The sequence below is a fragment of the Dromiciops gliroides genome, chromosome 3 (assembly GCF_019393635.1).
Source record: "Dromiciops gliroides isolate mDroGli1 chromosome 3, mDroGli1.pri, whole genome shotgun sequence".
NCBI lineage: Eukaryota > Metazoa > Chordata > Mammalia > Microbiotheria > Microbiotheriidae > Dromiciops > Dromiciops gliroides.
Genome location: NC_057863.1, coordinates 68,553,820 through 68,574,701, shown reverse-complemented (window position 1 = coordinate 68,574,701; position 20,882 = coordinate 68,553,820).

The window sequence follows — 20,882 nt, the reverse complement described above, 5'->3', positions numbered from 1 at the left end:
AATGTGTTGGTTGGCTGGATTTGCTGCTGCCTTCCTGCCCCATTGTGGGCTACCTTGTAGGACTCCTTGATAGTTATTGGTTCTTCTCATTCTCCCTTCCCCAACTGCACTTAGAACCCTCCCCTAGAGAAGGACAAAAACTTAGCTAAAATGGCCCAAAGTTTCACTTAAGTATTCTTACTTAGAACTTGTTTTATCTAATTTTCTGGAGTTTGCAAAGTTCTCACATTCATTATCCCGTCTTTTTTTTTGGGGGGGGGGGAGACACAATGGGGGTTAAGTGACATGCTCAGGGTCTGACAGGTAGTGTCTGGGGCAAAATTTGAACTCGGGCCCATGTCACTCCATGGCCTCCTGACTGTCCATTGTCACCTAGCTGCCTATATCCTTATGCTTTCAACCACACATGAGGTAACTAAGTAGTACAATTATTTTTTCCATTTGATGGATGGGAAACCTTAGGGTTTTTGTAATTTGCCTATAGTCACACCAGTAGTAATGGAGCAAAACCCAAGCCTGTCTTCCAGCTCATATACCCAGCTTCTCTACTATGCTTGCTTCTCCAAGACACTATCAATGATTCCATGAGAAATGTGTTTATTTAGACTAAAAGTGTCTTGGACTATCCCAATCCAAAGTAGTCAGGTAACAATGGTTTTCATCAGTTTGGTTAGTGACACTAAAACCAAATCTTTACACCAGTCTCCCACCCATCAACAAGTTAACTGGTGGTGTTGATCCTTATTGCAGCTCAAGGATGGTCCGGCCTAAGGACCATGTAGGCAATCTCTTATGGACAAGGGAGTGCCCAGGAGAGGTGTCACATTCCATTTGAAAAACGTGAATGGGAGTGAGTTTGAGGATTTGTGAATGATGGGAACATGAACTTGACCCCCTCCCCCCATTCAGATGCAACTCTAGTTCTCTGTCCTGGGCAATTTTTCCATTTGAGTGCTGAATAGTGTTGAAGATGGCGTTAGAATCAAGTGGACAGTGGATATTTGTGTCCTCTAGCTTTTGACTCAACATTTTTGTTTGCCTCACACCCCACATACATGTTGAGATTTTCCTCTATTTTAGGAATAAACATATAAGCTCATCCAATTCAATGAGACGTCCCATTCCATCTAATGAAGCATTTACTAAGTCACGATAAGTCTTGAAAAGGGGAAAAGTTCACTAGCTCACATAGCCAGGATAGGTAAAATGGAATCAGATGTGAAAGGAGACTTTGGAGCAATGATCTCCCCATGCATCCCACAATAGGCTAGCAAATAACAAAAGTTTGGAAACTAAAGTTAAATTGTGGGGTTTTTGAGAGCATGGCCACAAAATGTGAGAAGCAGGCCAGTTGTGCCCTAAGCTTGGACTCAAACTAAGTTCCAATTCTGGCATCTAGTTTATATGTAACCTTAAGTCATCTTAGCTACTCTTAAATCACTTTTGAAATAAATGCTTCCTATTGTTTTGATGTCCGGCCTGGTCCAGAGGTGGCCACTTCCTCAGCCTATAAATGAGTGGATATAAATGGCCATTTCCTCTAACAGGCTAGAGAAAGACGCTTTGTATTTAGAAATAATTTAGGGGATATGTGAAGACCTGAAGGATCAAAAAATTATCAATTCTTACATTCAAGATGGGAAAGACTTGCTCAACAGCAGTGTAAGTGAAAAAGATGAATAGACTACAAGCTTAATATGAGCCAACAGTGTGATATGAGTGCTAAAAAACAACTTATATAATCTTGAGGTACAATAATAGAAGTATAATGTAGAGATTGGGGAGGCAATAGTTCTGTATTCTGTGCTGCATGTTGTGTTCATTTGAGGGGGTCCACAATTTTAAAAGGGACATTGGCAAACTTACAGGTGATAAGGATAGCACAGTCTGAAAATAATGGCATATGAGGAACAGTTGCCCAAAAAACAGAGAAAACAAAACTTATTGGATACATGGTAGGGACTTGGTTATTTCATGTTGTCATGTGGGAGAGAAAGTGGACTCAAGCCAGGGTCCAGACCTGGGAAACCTGTAAATAGAGTAAAAGCTCATCAATTGGGCAATGGCTATACAAATTGTGGCACATGAATGTAACAATATTACTGTGCTGTAAGAAATGATGTGTTCGATGAATCCAGAGAAATGTGGAAAGATCTCTAGGAACTGATACAGGGTGAAGTAAGTAGGCTTCCACCAGTCTCGGACGACCATGGATTAGCGCCTTGAAGAGCCACAGGCCACAGTGTGCCTGTGCAGTCCGATACGGAAGCCGTAGCTCCTGCCACAACGAGGACATCGGAAAACTGTGCTCTCTGTTGCCTGTAGGTTCCTGCGTCTCATTCGTTTTTTCTTCCTCCCAAGCTTGAAGGCCCATCTCAGCTGCTCGAAAGCTGCTCCTGAGTACTGAACTTCATCAGGCTCAGTCCTTGGCCATCTCCTCCCAGCTGCTGATGTCTATTCCCAGAATCCTCAAGTCTCGCTTGCATACATCTCTGTAGCGAAGCTGGGGGTGTCCAGCAAGTCTTTGTCCTAAGGCTAACTCATCATAGAGTAGGTAACTACAACCATTTAATGAAAAGAATGACATACCAAAAAATCAAAAGTAAATGTGGGGGGCAGCTAGGTGGCACAATGGATAAGGCACTAGCCTTGGATTCAGGAGGACCTGAGTTCAAACCCAGCCTCAGACACTTACTAGCTGTGTGACCCTGGGCAAGTCACTTAAACCCCATTGCCCTGCAAAAAAAAAAAAAAAGAAGAAAAAAAAGAAAAGTAAATGTGACAAAGTTATAAAGATCAAGGAGAACTCAAATGAGGAAAGATGAGAAGACACTCCCCAATCATATGGAGGTGCCAGGTCCATAGGTGTGACACATTGTCTTCAATATAGCAATCAGTCATACTGATTTTTTTCCTCTCTAAAAAAAATTGTCATATGGCATGGTTCTCTGAGAGGAGGAAAGGGAGGGATGCTTGGAGTAACCATGGTGATATAAGAAACAGAAAATATCAATAAAACATTTTTTTAAATAAAAATAACCTGTTATAGCAAATTTGAATTTAACAGCTAACAATTTAGAGTTATCCTAAAATAAAATAACCTAAATATGTCCCTGTTGTATCTAACTATACTATCTAGGTAATTTTCGCTAATTTATGAAATTGGCAGAGCAAATAGATGGTGGTTAGAGTTACTCCAAGAGCCTTACAGGCACAGGGAGCAATTAAAAAGTAAAGTGGAAGGTTCTCTGATTCAACATCCAGAAACAGCTTCTGAGAGAAGGCAGCCTAGTGCTGGACCTGATTTTGAAGTAGATTGTTGGAGTAGCTAGGTGGCACAGTGGATTAAGCACCGGACCCAGATTCAGGAGGACCTGAGTTCAAATTCCACCTCAGACACTTGATACTTACTAGCTGTCTGACCTTAGGCAAGTCATTTAACCCTGATTGCCCAGCAAAAAAAAAAAAAAAAAAAAAACAAAACCTGAACAACAAGAACAAAAACTGAAGTAGATTGTTGAGAATACTTGTCTGAATTTAGGGAAGTTAAAGTAAACCATGCACTTTTGAAGCTTTATAGGGAGTAATTTTAAGTACTATTTATTCATTCTAGAACAATGCCAGAAAAAGTAAGATGCCTTACTGACACAAATATAGATATATTCCTAAAGTATTTATTTGCTCTGACAGTCTGGTGTTTCTTCTTTTTTTAATATTAAACCTTTTTATTTACAGTTTTGAGTTCCAATTTTTATCCCTCCTTCCTTCCCTCCCCTCCCCCTTCCCTGAGGTGGTAAGCAGATATGGGTTATACAAGTATGATTATGTAAAACATTATCACATTAGTCATTTTGTACAAGAAAACTTAAAAGAAAAAAATGAAAGTGAAAAATACTATGCTTCAGTCTGTGTTGAGTCAATATCAGTTTTTTCTTTGGAGGTGGATAGTATGTTTCATCAATAGTCCTTTAGGATTGTCTTGGATCATTGTATTGTTAAAAATAGTTGTCATTCACAGTTCTTCATCAAACAATATTGCTGTCTCTGTGCATTGTTCTCTTGGTTTTGCTCACTTCATTATACATCAGTTCATACAAATCTTTCCAGGCCTTTATGAAATCATCCTGCTTGTCATTTCTTATAGCACAATAATATTCCATCACCATCATATACCTCAGCTTGTTTAGCCATTCCCCAATTGATGGGCATTCCTTTGATTTCCCATTCTTATCCACCACAAAAAGAGTTGCTAGAAATATTTTTGTACAAATAGGCCTTTTTCTTTTTTGGGGATGTCTTTGGGATATAAACCTAGCAGGGGTATTGCTGGACCAAAGGGTATGCACAGCAGTCTGGTATTTCTAGAGCCAATACTTTAGAGTTCTGTAATTGGGCAAACCATAATTGTGGCAGGTGGCTCTCCTGGCAGGAACATATTTGGAACTACATCCAAAGGACTTTAAAACTGTGTATATCTTTGACTCAGCAATACCACTGCTAGGTCTGCATCCCAAAGAGATACATGAAAAGGGAAAAGGACCTATCTGTAGATATATGTGTGTGTGTGTTCATTTATCTATTTATTTGTTTGTTTATTTATAGCAGCTCTTTTCGTGGTGGCAAAGAATTGGAAATTCCCCATTAATTGGGGAATGACTGAACAAGTTGTGGTATATGATTGTGATGGAATACTATTGTGTTACAAGAAATGATAAGCAGGCAGATTTCAGAAAAACCTGGGAAGACTTATATGAACTGATGCCAAGTGAAGTGAACATTATACACAGTGACACAATATTGTATGATGAACATCTGTGGATGATTTAGCTAAGCTGAGCAATCCAAGACAATTCCAAAGGATTTGGGGTAAAAAATGCTATCCACCTCCAGAGAAAGAACTGATAGAGTCAGAATATAGATCAAAGCCTAACTTTTTTTTAATTTTATTTTTCTTTGGGTTTTTTTTGCAACATAGTTAATATAGAAATATGTTTTGCATGACTTTACATGTATAATCTATTGCTTTCCTTCTGTCTGGGGCAGAGGAGGGAAGGAGAGAATTTAGTCCTAAATTTTAAAAAATGAATGTTTAATAAAATTTACATATAAACGAGATAGATTTAAAAAATTATTAAAATAAAGGGTCCATAGGCTTGAGAAAACTGCCAAAGGGGTCTATGACACAAATGAGATTTCATAACCTTTGATTTACAGAGTAAATTTACTTTCATATCTAGGTGAGCAAAAGACTAGTAGGACCATATCATCAGCATATATAGGCTAGAGATTTTTCAGGAGCCGATGGGGACCCAATAAACTCCCCGGGGGGAGGGGGGGAGGCCCTGAGAAACTTTTGTTTATATCCTTAAGAACTGAGTAGAAGTGGTGCCAAGTGACAGCCATGATTCATTTCTTATTCAGTATAGATTACCTTAATATGCCAAAGAACTGGAAATCCAGGTTTTTCTTCTGGCCAAGATGCTTTAGTGAAGGTGCTCAGTCAGGAAAAAAAGGTGGTGCCTCTCCCTGTCAACGTCCTTGAACTTGGGCCAGAGCTAGTTTCTGAGGACCAAACCAAAGACCGCAATTAGTCATAGGAACATAGCTTAAGAGTGTATGCTATTAAGATTTTGTATGCTTTAAATTTTTTCTCCCCTTTTAAAAATGGTGTATGTTTCATTGTGCTCAGAAAATATTAGCATCCTTTCCAAACCCATCTTGACTTGGGGGAGGGGGCAGGGCATGACTTTCAAAAACCAGCGAAAGTGCATTAAGGGGGCAGCTAGGTGGCGCAGTGGATAGAGCACCAGCCCTGGAGTCAAGAGTACCTGAGTTCAAGTCTGGCCTCAGACACTTAACACTTACTAGCTGTGTGACCTTGGGCAAGTCACTTAACCCCAATTGCCTAACTAAAAAAAAAAAAAAAAAGCACATTAAGGCCTGCTACTGGATGCTAGGACAAAAAAGGGAAAACAGAACAGCTCTTGCCCTCCAGCATCTTACAATCTACCAAAGGTTATTACAGATTTGTTCATTCAGCTTGTTTGCTATTTTAGGGAAAGTAGTCCCCAACTGAGGAATAAAGCCTAGGGTTTTGTCCCTCACTGAAAAAAGCAGAGCACAACAATATTCCATCTGAATAAAGATCTATGTCACCTAGCCAGTCCAATGGCTAAAGACTGCAATTGTTCATTGAAGAAACAATCCCAAGGGACCAATGGATCAGCCTGAGCTCCAGTAGAGATGCTGCACCCTGAGAAGAGTCCTGCAGGCAAGTAGTGGAACTCCCCTTGTGAAGAGCCAACACAGTCCCATTAAGTCACTCCCTAGAAATCTGGGATTAGTAATAGTCACCACTCTGAAAACCTAACCAGCTGGTGGTGGTGTGAGTTGCATGACTAAGCTCTGAAGAGGTATTAAATGTGGATTTATTTTGTGTGACTGCTTACTTTTTTTTTTTAACAAAGATTCTCTTTTAGTGAGGAAAGAATTACAGAGAAGAGGTGTGAGAAAGAAGGAAAGGAAGGAAGGAAGGAAGGAAGGTAGGAAGGAAGGAAGGAAGGAAGGAAGGAAGGAAGGAAGGAAGGAAGGAAGGAAGGAAGGAAGGAAGGAAGGAAGGAAGGAAAGGTCATGGGGAATAGGTGGTGGGGGTCCTTAGGTATTCTTCTGCAAAGAATTATACTCTCACACACAGTGCAATTAGTATTAAAATGGTCTTTTATTGGGCAGTAGAGAAAGTGACTGAGAGGGAAATCAAAGACTTAGCCTCAAAGGGAAGAGATGGCTTAGGTATATTTTCCTCCTGGAACAAAAGAAAGGCCAAAGCTTTTCTAGAGGATAGATGGGGTGACTACCTGAAAATGGAAAGTTCTTTTTGGGAGTGGGGTGGGGAAATGTGAGAAAAATCATTCCTCAATAATTTCTGGAACTCAGCAGGGGTTATGTGTCAAAGGCTCATTTATTGTCATTCTCATGAGAATAGGCCACCCGGTGTCCAGCTGGTGGGTGACCAAACAAAAATTGAGGTTCACAGGCCTTTATCTCCTAATCCCTAAATTGAAATGGCTCCTCCCCTTTTTCATCATTGGTCTGATTACTCAAGGGTTACAATCTCGGGGCAAAAACTAGCTAATCAGAACGCAGTATTTCTTAGCCAATGGAGGATGTGATACAGGGACAATTCTTCAATTTCTCCCTTATTTGGACACAGCTCTGGAGTGGACCTAATTTCAACCAGCCCAAGGTTTCCCTGAACCATATGATTTTGTTTGGGGGTGGGGGAGGTTGGGTGGGGAGGTTACGGGAGGGGGATGGGGGGAGAAGCAGATCTTTTTCCTCAAACAGGTTCGATTGAGAGGAGACCAATCCCCATTTCCTCACAGGAAAGATTCCTGAGAGTGAGGGGGAATGATAGTCCTAACCTCTGGAGTTATCTCTGTCTCCTAGTTCAGGTAGTAGCCATGCCTAACTGACTTTCCTGTGCTATAGAATTTCATCTTCCCTTACTTCTTAGGTGTGTCTGTCCAGATATCTAGTGGCCAGTTTAAACTTTAATAGTCCCTTAATTCCTGAATCCTAATATCATAATTTATACCCATGTCAGAAGGAAGGGAGGAAGGGAGGAAGGAAGGAAGGAGGGAAGGAAGGAAAAAGAAAAAAAAATAAAGAAGGGGAAAAGGTATTAAAGTATTTTAATGAACAGAAGAAATAATAAGGAAGTTCAGAAATAGACACAGACTAGGACAGCTTTGAAGTGATCATGTTGAATTTATAATGTACTTTTTTTTTTTTAGTGAGGCAATTGGGGTTAAGTGACTTGCCCAGGGTCACACAGCTAGTAAGTGTCAAGTGTCTGAGGCCAGATTTGAACTCAGGTCCTCCTGAATCCAGGGCCGGTGCTCTGTCCACTGCACCAACTAGCTGCCCCAACAGCATGTTTTTAAAAGTACATTATAGGGGCAGCTAGATGGTGCAGTGGACAGAGCACCGGCCCTGGATTCAGGAGGACCTGAGTTCAAATCTGGCCTCAGACACTTGACACTTACTAGCTGTGTGACCCTGGGCAAGTCACTTAACCCCAATTGCCTCACCAAAAACAAATAAATAAACCATGCTGTATTAATATAAGTACTCAGATCCACATAAAATCCTCTTTTTCTGTTCCTTGTATACATTGTTGAATATTAAATAAAGTTTTCGTACCCATCTTCCTGCAAGATAATAAACAGGTCAGAGACATCAATAATATCTCCTACAATTTGCTCACCCAGATCAGAGAAGGCTATTTCTGCCTCTCTTACCAGAAATTGGTACCTCACAGAAACCAGATCAGAGAATGGATAGGAAAAACATAATATCAATTTAATATTTTGTCCCAAGAAGAAATATATAACACATGATCATGTGGAGACTCCCCTCCTAAGAAGAGAGCTCAGAGACTCCCCATTTCTGAGGGTACATATGATTTTTTTGTCCACTGATTACGGGGCATTGTCAGTTTCAATACTATGATACAGAAGCAAAGACAGTTTAACAATTTCAGTTATAACAAGTTCGGAGGAAATACCGAAGCATCATGATAAGATTACAGGATTCCAAAAAAAAAGGGTTTGGCAATGATGAGGACGCCCAGATGTCACCATAAGATAGGGACTTACTATCCTGAGGGAAAAGAAGACACTAGGTAGGGTCTTTTATCTGCTAGGTATCTGGGTTCAGTTTGTAGTTCAGTTGAAGGACATTTTGCTCCTATTAAACCAGAGTTTCTTTTTTTTTATTATTTCTTTTTTTTTGTTTTTTTGGTGAGGCAATTGGGGTTAAGTGACTTGCCCAGGGTCACACAGCTAGGAAGTGTCAAGTGTCTGAGGTTGGATCTGAACTTAGGTCCTCCTGAATCCAGGGCCGGCACTTTATCCACTGCACCACCTACCTGCCCCCTAATCCAGAGTTTCATTAAAAATGCTTTTGGATAATAAGGTACCTCCATCAAATCCAGGTGATCCATATATTCATATTAACAATGGAAATGCTCATATTTTCTGTTGTTAAGTTCAAAATAACCAAAAAGAATTTTTTTTTTAAGTATCCCTTATAAAAGGTGATGATACCTGAGCTCAGCCTTGAAGAGAGTTAGGGATTCCAACAGGTGGAAGTGAAGAGGAAGAATGTTCCAGATGTCAGGGACAATCTATTCAAGGTGTGGAGGTGAGAAATGGAATACAGTGAATAGCAGATAGATTGGTTTTGCTGAAATGCAGAATTACGAGGGGGTGCTACTATGAAATAAATATTAAGCACTTACTATGTGCTGGGTATTGTACTTAGAACTTAAGCACCACTCTGGAATACAAATAGAAGATTGAAACAATGAAGGTTGCCGAAGTTTATTCTCCTGCATGATTCATGTGTCTCACGACAGACAAGGAGTTATAAAACTCCTATTTAAAGAATTCTACTGAAGGGAAATGAAATTCAAATGATTTAGGTGCTTATCTTTTTCCAAGAAAAAGGATTGCTATGCTATTGTGTTTTGTATGTTTTTTTCAAAGAATCCAATGACCCAACAACTCTTTTGCCATTAACACAAATTTCCATGAGATATTTCATACATTGAGTAAAACAGGTTTTCAACGTCCAAATTGACAGATAGGTGTTTGCCAAGGCCTCAAGTTTTGAAAGCATTAAATAGGATATAGATATTTATAGGTGGTGCAGTGGATAGAGCACCGGCCCTGGATTTAGGAGTACCTGAGTTTAAATCTGGCCTCAGACACTTAACACTTACTAGCTGTGTGACCCTGGGCAAGTCACTTAACCCCAATTGCCCTGCAAAAAAAAATTAAAAGTACATAACTGGGGGGCAGCTAGGGGGTACAGTGGATAAAGCACTGGCCCTGGATTCAGGAGGACCTGAGTTCAAATCTGACCACAGACACTTGACATTTACTAGCTGTGTGACCCTGGGCAAGTCACTTAACCCTCATTGCCCTGCAAAAAAAAAGAAAGTACATAACTATAGATATTTGTAGAAATATAAATAAATCTATAAATATAGATATTTATAGAAAGTATATAACTAATTTGTAGTAAGATGGGCTAACAATTTAGCTTTGGTTCCTATTCCCATGACTAAGTACTGTGAACCTATAAATTAAGGAAACAATATAGGAGAAATAAGGTCTTTAATCCAGGCAGAGGAACTATAACTTGTGGTATCACAAGGCAAGAAGCTAGGATTATCCAAAGATGGAAACTGAGGACAGGGTAACAAAACAAAGAGAAACAAAAGACTTCTCAGAGTCACATACAGAAAGTACTAACTACTTAATGTAAATGAACCTTTAACAAAAGAAACTATAGAACTGCTCCTGAGTTAAGTATACCAAATATATAACTCGAAATAGAAACTACTTAATGTAAGTGGACCCTTTTACATAATAACATAAAATCCAGGGAGTAAGGTGGGGGATCATTTTGCTTGGGGGAGGTCCATAAGTCAATCAAGAGCCTGGAACTGACAAAGAACAGTCAGCCCCAGGCAATGCATTGGCCTGGGAAGGGGGAGTAAGTGGGCATCAGTCAGTTCTCAGTAAATTTGTAGTTATCAGAACCTTTAATCGATCATGTCAATATGTTATGGGCCTGGGGGGCAACTAGATGGCACAGTGCATAAGACACCAGCCCTGGTTTCAGGAGGACCTGAGTTCAAAGCCGGCCTCAGACACTTGACACTTACTAGCTGTGTGACCCTGGGCAAATCACTTAACCCTCATTGCCTCTCAAAAAAAAAAAAAAAGTTATGAGCCTGGCGTATCTCAGAAGTTTTCTGGGGGAAGTCAGGGAACCTTCTTGAGAAGCTAAACCAAAGGACAGACATACCTAAAAAGATAAGTGGCACTGGATCCAGGACCACCACCCTTCATTCCAGTCTCCCCCACCACCATCAGTTCTCTATAAAAGCATTTGCCTTTCTCCTGTTCAAAGAGATAGGGATCTAAGAGAACCACCTCTCTGGAACTATCCCCCCTTCATGAGAAATCCAAGGATTTCTCTCTTGGTTTCCTTTCTCTAGCATCCAAATAAAATATTATTTTTATTCGAATGGATTTGTGTGCAAGAGGGTGTAATTCTTTAAAGATGAATTCAGTGAGAAACAATTTTTATGGCTAGTACTTCTGATAAAGGCCTCATTTCTAAAATATATCGGGAACTAAAGAGGAATTCCTAAGAAACCCCAACACCCACCACCATTTCCCCATAACAAATACCCCTCAAGTACGAGGAGTGAGCCTAGGAATAAACTGACAGACTCTCTACTAACAGGAAATCCTTCCAGCTTTTGAATATGTAAACCTAAGAAAGGTTCAAACAGGCTGTGTGTTGGACAGGAAATACACAAGCAAAACACATATGCTCCACCATCAACAAAATCATTCTGGGTCTCCACCCACCAGCATTTACTAAGCAGGAAACTGCCTGACATATTATTCAGGACCAATTAACTGCCCAGCTGAAGTTGCATGAGTCAACAAAATTCCTGCCCCAATCAGTTCACCACACCAAGGACTGGCCCACTGGTGACCAAGCTGACCTCGTGAACAATGAAGCCTGGAAGCTTGCCACAGAGGAATGGGGTACTGTCTATTTAGGGATGACTTGGGAACACCTGAGTTATACAAATAGAAAGAAATACAAAGAAGGGTAAGGCACAAGAACATAAAGAGCAGATGTCCAAAGTGGCTCTGGACCACTACAATAGACACTATTAGAAATATCTGGTGAATTGAGGCAATTTACAGGGTTTGAGTGTCAGTGTCTAGATCAGCTGAGAAGCTGGGGGTGGAGATGGATACTAGCAAGAATGAGGCCAAAAAGAAGAGAAAAAGAAAAAGAAAGGAGGCAATTAAAACAATTTGTAAATGTTCAGACGAGAACAGAAGAGAATTAATACCTAAGGATGCACCGACAATCAGAACAACTTGGAAAATAAAATTGAATTTGTTATATACTTTTTTTTTTGAAGCAAGACTTGAGATTTATGGTTTCATGTATAATCTCTTGATGTTCTATTTTGTGTATGGAAATGCTTACTGGGAGATGTCTATTAAGGTCAGAATAAGAATAAAATTAAATTAAATGTAAAAGTTTTCAGTACAATAGGAGGTCTTCAGCCAAGATAGTCAGGGTTCAATGGAATGCTTGAGGAGGGAAAAGTTTTAGAATGCCTAATGCGGTGAGCAGGATAGAGGATCAAGATGTTGTTGTTCAGTCATTTCAGTCATGTCCGACTCTTTGTGACTGTGTTTGAAAAGTAACATCTTTTTTTTTTCCTTTTTTTTTTTTTTTAGTGAGGCAATTGGGGTTAAGTGACTTGTCCAGGGTCACACAGCTAGTAAGTGTTAAGTGTCTGAGTCCAGCTTTGAACTCAGGTACTCCTGACTCCAGGGCTGGTGCTCTATCCACTGCGCCATCTAGCTGCCCCTGAAAAGTAACATCTTGCAGTAGGAAGGGCCCAGTTGAGTTTAGATGAGGGGTTCTTAACTTTTTTTTTTTTTTTAGTGAGGCAATTGGGGTTAAGTGACTTGCCCAGGGTCACACAGCTAGTAAGTGTTAAGTGTCTGAGGCCGGATTTGAACTCGGGTACTCCTGACTCCAGGGCCGGTGCTCTATCCACTGAGCCACCTAGCCACCCCCTTAACTTTTTTTTTGTGTTGTGGACCACTTTGAAGTTGAGTGAAACCTATAGGCCCCTTCTTAGAATACTGTTTTAAGGAGTAGCTAGGTGGCACAGTGGCTAGAGCACTGGCCCTCGAGTCAGGAGGACCTGAGTTCAAATATGACCTCAGACACTTGACACTTAGCTGTGTGACCCTGAATAAGTCACTTAATCCCAATTTCCTCACAAAAAATATTGTTTTTAAATGTATAACATACAAAAGATTATAAAGGAAACCAGTTAAAATGAAATTCAATTATCAAAAATTTTTTTTTTAAAAGTTCACAGACCTCAGGTTAAGAATCCTTGATTTAGAGAACATAAATGTGTGGTAGAACAGTCAACTTCCTCTTGAGCCATTCTACAGCATGAGTAGGGGCAAATGAGGTAGAGCTAGTGGGCATAATCTAGGTTTGGGCTTTGGTAAGGCGTGAAAAGGTCCTTTTAATGTCTGTCATTTTTTGATTATGCATAGAACAACTCCAAACTTTCTCTAATTTACTCCTGCAATACATAAGGCATTTCCCACCCATCTCATGCAAGGCAAGTTGGCTAGCTTAAAAAAATTTTTAGACAAAGCTCTAAAGATATGTGGAACTCTCCCAAATGACTTTACATCTTAGATGAGCTCCAAAGATGAACTGTAAAGATTGCCCCCCCTCTCAACTCCCCCAGGACTCTGGTCTTAGTGAACCTGGGGCTGATTTCCTTGGGGTCACTTTCTCTTTTTGGATCACCCTGGAGTAAAATTATGGGGCTTATAAATGGTTAGTGCCTGGATTTCCCCAGGAGTGGGTAAAAAAACTAACTCCTGGGGGCAGCTAGGTGGAGCAGTGGATAAAGCACCGGCCCTGGATTCAGGAGGACCTGAGTTCAAATCTGGCCTCAGACACTTGACACTTACTAGCTGTGTGACCCTGGGCAAGTCACTTAACCCCAATTGCCTCACCAAAAACAAAAACAAAAACAAAAAAAAAGGTAAAAAAAAAATGCGAAGGACTCGGGATGGCTGTGAACAAATATGGAAACAAACAAACCATTCCAATAACTCATCAGAATGATTAGACTTCTCTAAGAAGGTAAAGATGCTTTGTGGGACTGTGAGACAAGTGTTTCATAAATACTTTGGACCTGCACCACCCAATTCACAGCAATATCATGGAGGGTTGGCAAGGTCCAGGTCTCCTGGCCCCTTATGGTATGGTGTTAATCCTTCAGGTTTAGGGGTAGCCTTTTTAGAGGATGCTCTTCTCTGAGATTCACAGTGTTAAGCAAATCTCTCCCTCTTAGAGACTGTTGCCCAAACACTTCAATGCGGTACTTCTTAATCTCTTGGGAATTTTTCAAATCAAGATCACTCCTGGTGTAAGCCTTCCCAAGACTAGAATCATCCATTCTCAATGGATCGGGGGTTGGACTCAAGCACTTCCTATAGAGCAAGGCGTATGCTCTGGTCCTTTCATTGGGACAAGTGTGGTAACCATTTGCTAAAGGACAAATAAGACTGGTGGCTCCTGGGTGAACCCCATGCATCCCTTTGCCTGGAGGCTGAGTCAGAGATGATTGTTAACTGAACCAGGAAGAGTCCCACGCTTCGGAGGCTATAAAAGGAGAGAAAAAAGGCCTTGCTTCTTTTTTTTTTTCCCTTTTGAGTGCATAACTTGGGACACTGTCAGATTTCGCTTGGATTTCCATTCATCAAGAGGAAGAGGAGCCTTTTCTCCCCTACTCACCCCCAGTGGTCATGACAGCTTGAAGTCCAGTCCCACCAAGATTAAACTTGAAGGTCGTGGCTGCCTCTCCTCTTTTGTCTTCCCTTCCCTGAGAAGAATTTGTAAACAGAGATCATGGGGGCAGCTAGGTGGCACAGTGGATAAAGTACTGGCCCTGGATTCAGGAGGACCTGAATTCAAATCCAACCTCGGACACTTGACACTTACTAGCTGTGTGACCCTGGGCAAGTAACTTAACCCTCATTGCCCTGAAAAAACACACACACACAAAACAAACAAACAAACAAAAAACAAAACAGAGATCATGGAAGATGGACGTTTCATGACTTGTTAGATATCTCATAAGCTCAAGATTTCACTAGTCCCAAGTTGGTACAGGTTGCCTATTAGGAAGGGTTTCTTGCATCTCTACCAGACGCACCACTCCCCCAAGAAACCTCAGTCCAATCCAATCAAATAAATATTTATTAAATACTTACTATGTGACAGGCATTGTGCTAAGGACTGAGGGTTACAATTAATAAAAAGAAAGACAGTCCCTGCCCTCAAGGAGCTTATAATCAAAACAGAGAGACAACACGTAAAAGGAGGCAGGAAAGTGAGGGGTTGGGGTACCCATCCCTTGTTCCAGGGTAGCAGAAGCAAAGTACAGTGGGCTCAGAATCCAGTTTCTGTCCTGTGTAAAGGAAGACACTCAGAAGAGTTTGAGCAGCTAGGTGGCACAGTGGATAGAGCACAGGCCCTGGAGTCAGGAGGACCTGAATTCAAATCTTATCTAAGATACTTCCTAGTAAATCACTCCAGTATTGCTGCCAAGAAAACCCCAAAAGGAATCATGAGGAGTCACACACAACTGAAACAACTGTTGAACTTAAGATGCATATGGGGGGGGGGCAGTTAGGTGGCACAGTGGATAAAGCACTGGCCCTGGATTCAGGAGGACCTGAGTTCAAATCCGGCCTCAGACACTTGACACTTACTAGCTGTGTGACCCTGGGCAAGTCACTTAACCCTCATTGTCCTGAAAAAAAAAAAGATGCATATGAGACATCCAAGTCAAGATGTCCAATAGACAGCCCATGATACAATACTGAAGTCAGGAGAAAGGTTAGGCTTTGCTAAGTAGGTCTGAGAATCATTTATATAGAGAGACTGACTCCATGGGAGCTAATGAGATCACTCAACAAGATAGAATGGAGAAGTAGACCCAGGACAGAGTCACTGGGGCACCTATGCTGCATAGGAATGATCTGGATGAAGAGACTGAGGAGCGATCAGACAAATAGGAGGAGAATCAGGATAGAGCAGACTGAAAAGGCTGAACAACAGCAACAAGGGAAGAGTTTGGTATTCCAACCTCCAGCTCTCCAATCGGAAGGAAGAGGAGGCTGAGGGAGACAGTGTCAACCAAGGTTTGAGTGAGCAGCATGGTGGCAGGTTAGGAAGTTACCCCTTCATCCTGCTATGGTTAACTAAACCTTTTTTTAAAAATTGTTGTTTCACAAATGTCTAATTTTATTCCATTATCTCACCTAAACTAGCAAGAGACTGGCCCAAGTCAGACCTTTCCCACAACACATGCCAATGCCTGGTTTAAGAGATTTTCATGGGGGCAGCTAGGTGGTGCAGTGGATAAAGCACCAGCCCTGGATTCAGGAAGACCTGAGTTCAAATCTAGTCTCAGACACTTGACAACACTTACTAGCTGTGTGACCCTGGGCAAGTCACTTAACCGTCATTGCCCCACACCAAAAAAAAAAAAAATGCAACAAAGAGATTTTCATAAGAACTCTAGAGAAGGGGCATAACGAGCCAGGTAGTATGAGAAAAGTCTGACGGAATCCAGGTTTGAGTCAACAATAGGAACCCTATAATGAAAGTGAAGAAACTGAGAGAATTCCTAATGGATCTTCTCAGTGAAAGAGAAGGATAAATCATATGTTTGAAAGAAATGATTATGAATAACCAGTGACTCATGGAGATTCAGGTTTCCCCCTTTTTCTTTTATCCTCACTTCAAGACCTTAGTCTCTGAAGGTTGAGCTAACCTTCTCCTCTATTGAGACCCCACACAGATGGAGCAGGTATTATATTCCACTCATGTTTGGGTGGGGATAAATTATTTGAATAGATTGTCCAAGGCTGGGGTTAATTTAGAAATAAATGATGGGGCAGCTAGGTGGTGCAGTGGATAGAGCACCAGCCCTGGAGTCAGGAGGATCTGAGTTCATATCTGGCCTCAGACACTTGACACTAGCTGTGTGACCCTGGGCAAGTCACTTAACCCCAATTGCCTCACACACACACACACACACACACACACACAGATTAAAAAATAATAAAATTTTGAAAAAAGAAGTAAATGATGGGGGGGGGCAGCTAGGTGGCACAGTGGATAAAGCAGTGGGCCTGGATTCAGAAGGACCTGAGTTCAAATCCAGCCTAACACACTCCACACTTGCTAGCTGTGTGACCCTGGGCATGTCATTTAACCCTCATTGACCTGCAAAAAAAATAGGAAGTAAATGATATAATCAACATTCAGGTCCAGCCCCTCATTATAATATTCATTCTCTCATTAATTGTTAACCAATCAGAGTTGATTGCCACCCTGGGGAGTACACTTCTTCCCAAAGGGCATATAAGCTTTGAGCATGGCTACCATGATTGTCTGTGGTCTAAGAAAAACAGCCAAATAAATGACCATCCTTTTATTAAAATGCTGGCACTATTAATATAATATTATTAATAACTGATGAAAATTATTATAATCGATATATAATTATATACTATATAATGTGTGATTATATAGTATGTGATATCTATTATTATATCATAACATGTGCTATATAATAAAACAATTATTAAAATTATTAATAAAATTATCTGATTACCCAAAAATTATGTCTATCAATTTAAATGCCACATGTTGAAAGTGTAGGGATATTGTGGCCAGTGAAAGATGAAATAAATGAGGTGACAAAGGTTTGAGCTTATAAGTTTATTGATTTATTAAATAATGTGTGCCAATTGCATAACATGCCAGAAGCTGGTCTCCTCAGCTTATCACTGGACTCTGAATACAGGGGAAGACAGATTTTTAGGCACTAAAAGATAACAACAAACAAACTAAACATGACTGTAATTAAGTAATCTGATTTCTAAGTAGAGGAAAGCTCAGAGGCTTTCTGAGTTGGGAGAGGGAGAACAAACAGGTACAATTTCCTGAAATCAGAAAACGAGGCGTCCCGTTCCCCAGAAGTGTCTGTTTTCAATCAAAGGAACAAGGAAACAGTAACTGATTAACCTGTACAAGTCCATTTTTTTTTAAGTGAGGCAATTGGGGTTAAGTGACTTGCCCAGGGTCACACAGCTAGTAAGTGTCAAGTGTCTGAGGCCAGATTTGAACTCAGGTACTCCTGAATCCAGGGCCAGTGCTCTATCCACTGCACCACCTAGCTGCCCCACAAGTCCAGTTTTCAGATAAGACATATGGGTTGCTTGAGATGTATAATTGTGAGAAAACCCCTTGCATCAATCTTTGGATCTAACTGTGTTTCTGGTCAACATAACCCAGGTCCTGAGTTTCTCCAAGTAATTGGTAAAGGTGGTTCAGCTTCCCAGCCATGAAGGGTTAGGTTCAAACAATGCTATAAAAATTTCTCACAATTCCCATAATTGAATTAAATTTTCTCACAAGATAGAAATTGGATCAGATCATAATTAAATAGAAAGGGAAGGGCAGCTAGATGGTGCAGTGGATAGAGCACCAGTTCTGGATTCAGGAGGACCTGAGTTCAAATCTGGCCTCAGACACTTGACACTTACTAGCTGTGTGACCCTGGTCAAGTCACTTAATCCCAATTGCCCTGCAAAAATAAATAAATAAATAAATAAACAAGCAAACAAACAAATGAATAAATAAATAAATAATTGAATAGATAGAGAGAGAGAGAGATAGAAAGGGAACTGAGCCAGCTCCAGAACTAAGTCGTGAGATGAAGTCAGTGTGGTTCACTCAATTCCCACAATTCCCCCAGTATCACTAGGAGATTTGAGGAGAGGAAAAGCCTTGGATTATTTTCTATGGTTTATGAGATAGGGAGGTATTACTCAATTTAGATTAGCACATACTTTTAAAAAAGCAATCTGTTGTAGTGGAGGAGGGGCAGGGAATATGAAAAGTGTAGATAAACCATAGTTCTTCCCCCTTGTAATGGGGGACTAGTCATTGAGAGCCTAGTCATCGAAGCATACTTGGATTTGTGCTTCCTGGTGAGTTATACAGAATTTATGCGATCTGTTCCTCCTGGTTCCAGTACAAAACATGGAGGCTTGATGAGCCTACCTACAGTCAAGAGTGACGGGGGTGGATATTGTGGGTGGGGGTAGGTCTGCTGCTGTGTGATGACGTCTTCTTGTTGTCTAAGGAGAGGGAAAGGACTGATGAGTCAGGAGGCCCAGAGCTGGAACTGACCTTGAATAAAACCTATTGTCCCAATTGTCCAGTCTTCTTACACCTTACTCTCTGACAGGAACTCTTCAACGCAGTGACACTGGCCTCCTTATTGTTGCACAAACAAGACACACTATCTCTAGGTTCTGGCCATTTTCTCTATTCCCCATTCTTGAAACACTGCCCCTCCTCTATCTCTCTGACTACTGACATCATGTTATCTGCTCTGTGAGATTGTAAACTCTGTCAAAGCCAGGAAATAAATGACCAAAGAGCCACAGAGGTTATGCAACCACAGTTAACCCTGAAAACACCGAAGATCTCACAGAGGTTATTAATCAACTGTTAAACTCTGAAAAAGAAAAGAAAAAAAACCCAAAGAACTAACAGGGGTTATACACAAAAAGGAGGGCTGGGGTTTGCTATAGGACTGGGCTAAGCCTTGATATAGTAGTGTCTAGACAAAGAACCAAGTAGTGCAGTATAGCTGTGGCAATGAGGGTTAACAGCAACAATGAGACAAGTTTAATTCATAGCAGGGCTTCGTGACCTGAACACGGTTCCTGCAGGTGCTTGTCCAAGCTCAGGTAACACCTGTGGCTGGTATGAAACAATTCTGTGATTTAACTGCCGCAGAATTCATTCAGAGTTCCTTCAGCAAAGGATTGTTGTTATGCCAAGCTCGGCACACAGCTGGCTTGTTGGGCCTTAGCTCTGGAAAACAGGGTGTCTCCTCGTAATAAAAAGGGAGGAGTGAAAAGAGAGGGGTGGTCTTGGCATGGGGATCCTGACAGCAATGTGAGGGAGGGACGGTCTTTTGCCTCTTTTTGTATCCGGGGTGCTTAGCACAGTGCCTGGCACATAGTACCGACTTGATAAATGTTTATTGTATTGAATAGAAAAGGATTATCCACCTCAACCATTTTTGGCTGCTTTTCCTTTCTGGTAGCTGGCAGGATAGAATGGCTATGAGCCACTGCGTGGGGGAAGGGGAGGGGCGGTAACTGCTCTATCAGCCATTTTAAGTCTCCACTTTTTCTTTTGTTGAAGTTGTGTTTATTCTTTCCTAATCTTAGGTGATTGGGTAATCTGAGAGCGGAGCAACCCCGGCTATGGGTGAGCCAGGGAAATCTATTAAGAGTCACCAGAGAGGGCCTACTGACCTTTACTGGATGGATGGCCCAGCAGTGGTTGGCCTTCCCTACCAGTCAGCTGGGACATGATGCCTAACAAGGAGCCAGCCTAGCTGAGCAAGGCAGCTACTCCTCCAACAGATGCCCTGCCCTATAGCAAAGTTACTGGGGACTCTATGAAGGGAGAAAAGTAGTCCCAGGGCCAGGAGACATGAGGCACTCCTCAGTACTGTGTACACCATGCTCATTTTTGTGCCTTAATTTTGAGTCTATTCTCCCCAGGCATCTTGTGTATGTAAAAGGGTGAGTGCCACTAAGTTGGGGAAAATGTTTTTGTTACTTTCTGGTCTTTGCTGTTTGGTCACAATGCATAGAGTACTAAACTTGAAGTTGGGAAGACCAAAGTTCACATTTTTACTAGCTGTGTGACCCTGGAAAGTCACAAATTCCCTGTGATTCAGTTTCCTCAACTGTAAAATGGGGATAATAACAGCACCTACCTCCCAAAGTTGTCAGGAGGATAAAATGGGATAATATTTGTAATGCACTTTTTTTTTTGGCAGGGCAATGAGGGTTAAGTGACTTGTCCAGGGTCACACAGCTAGTAAGTGTCAAGTGTCTGCTCCCAGTAAATATGCTTTTTAAAAACTAAAGTCAAGGGGCAGCTATATGGCGCAGTAGTTAAAGCACCGGCCCTGAATTCAGGAGTACCTGAGTTCAAATTTGACCTCAGACACTTGACACTTACTAGCTGTGTGACCCTGGGCAAGTCACTTAACCCTCATTGCCCTGCCAAAAAAAAAAAAAAAGGAGACTGAACTAGCAAGCCAATTGTGAGTTGGGAGA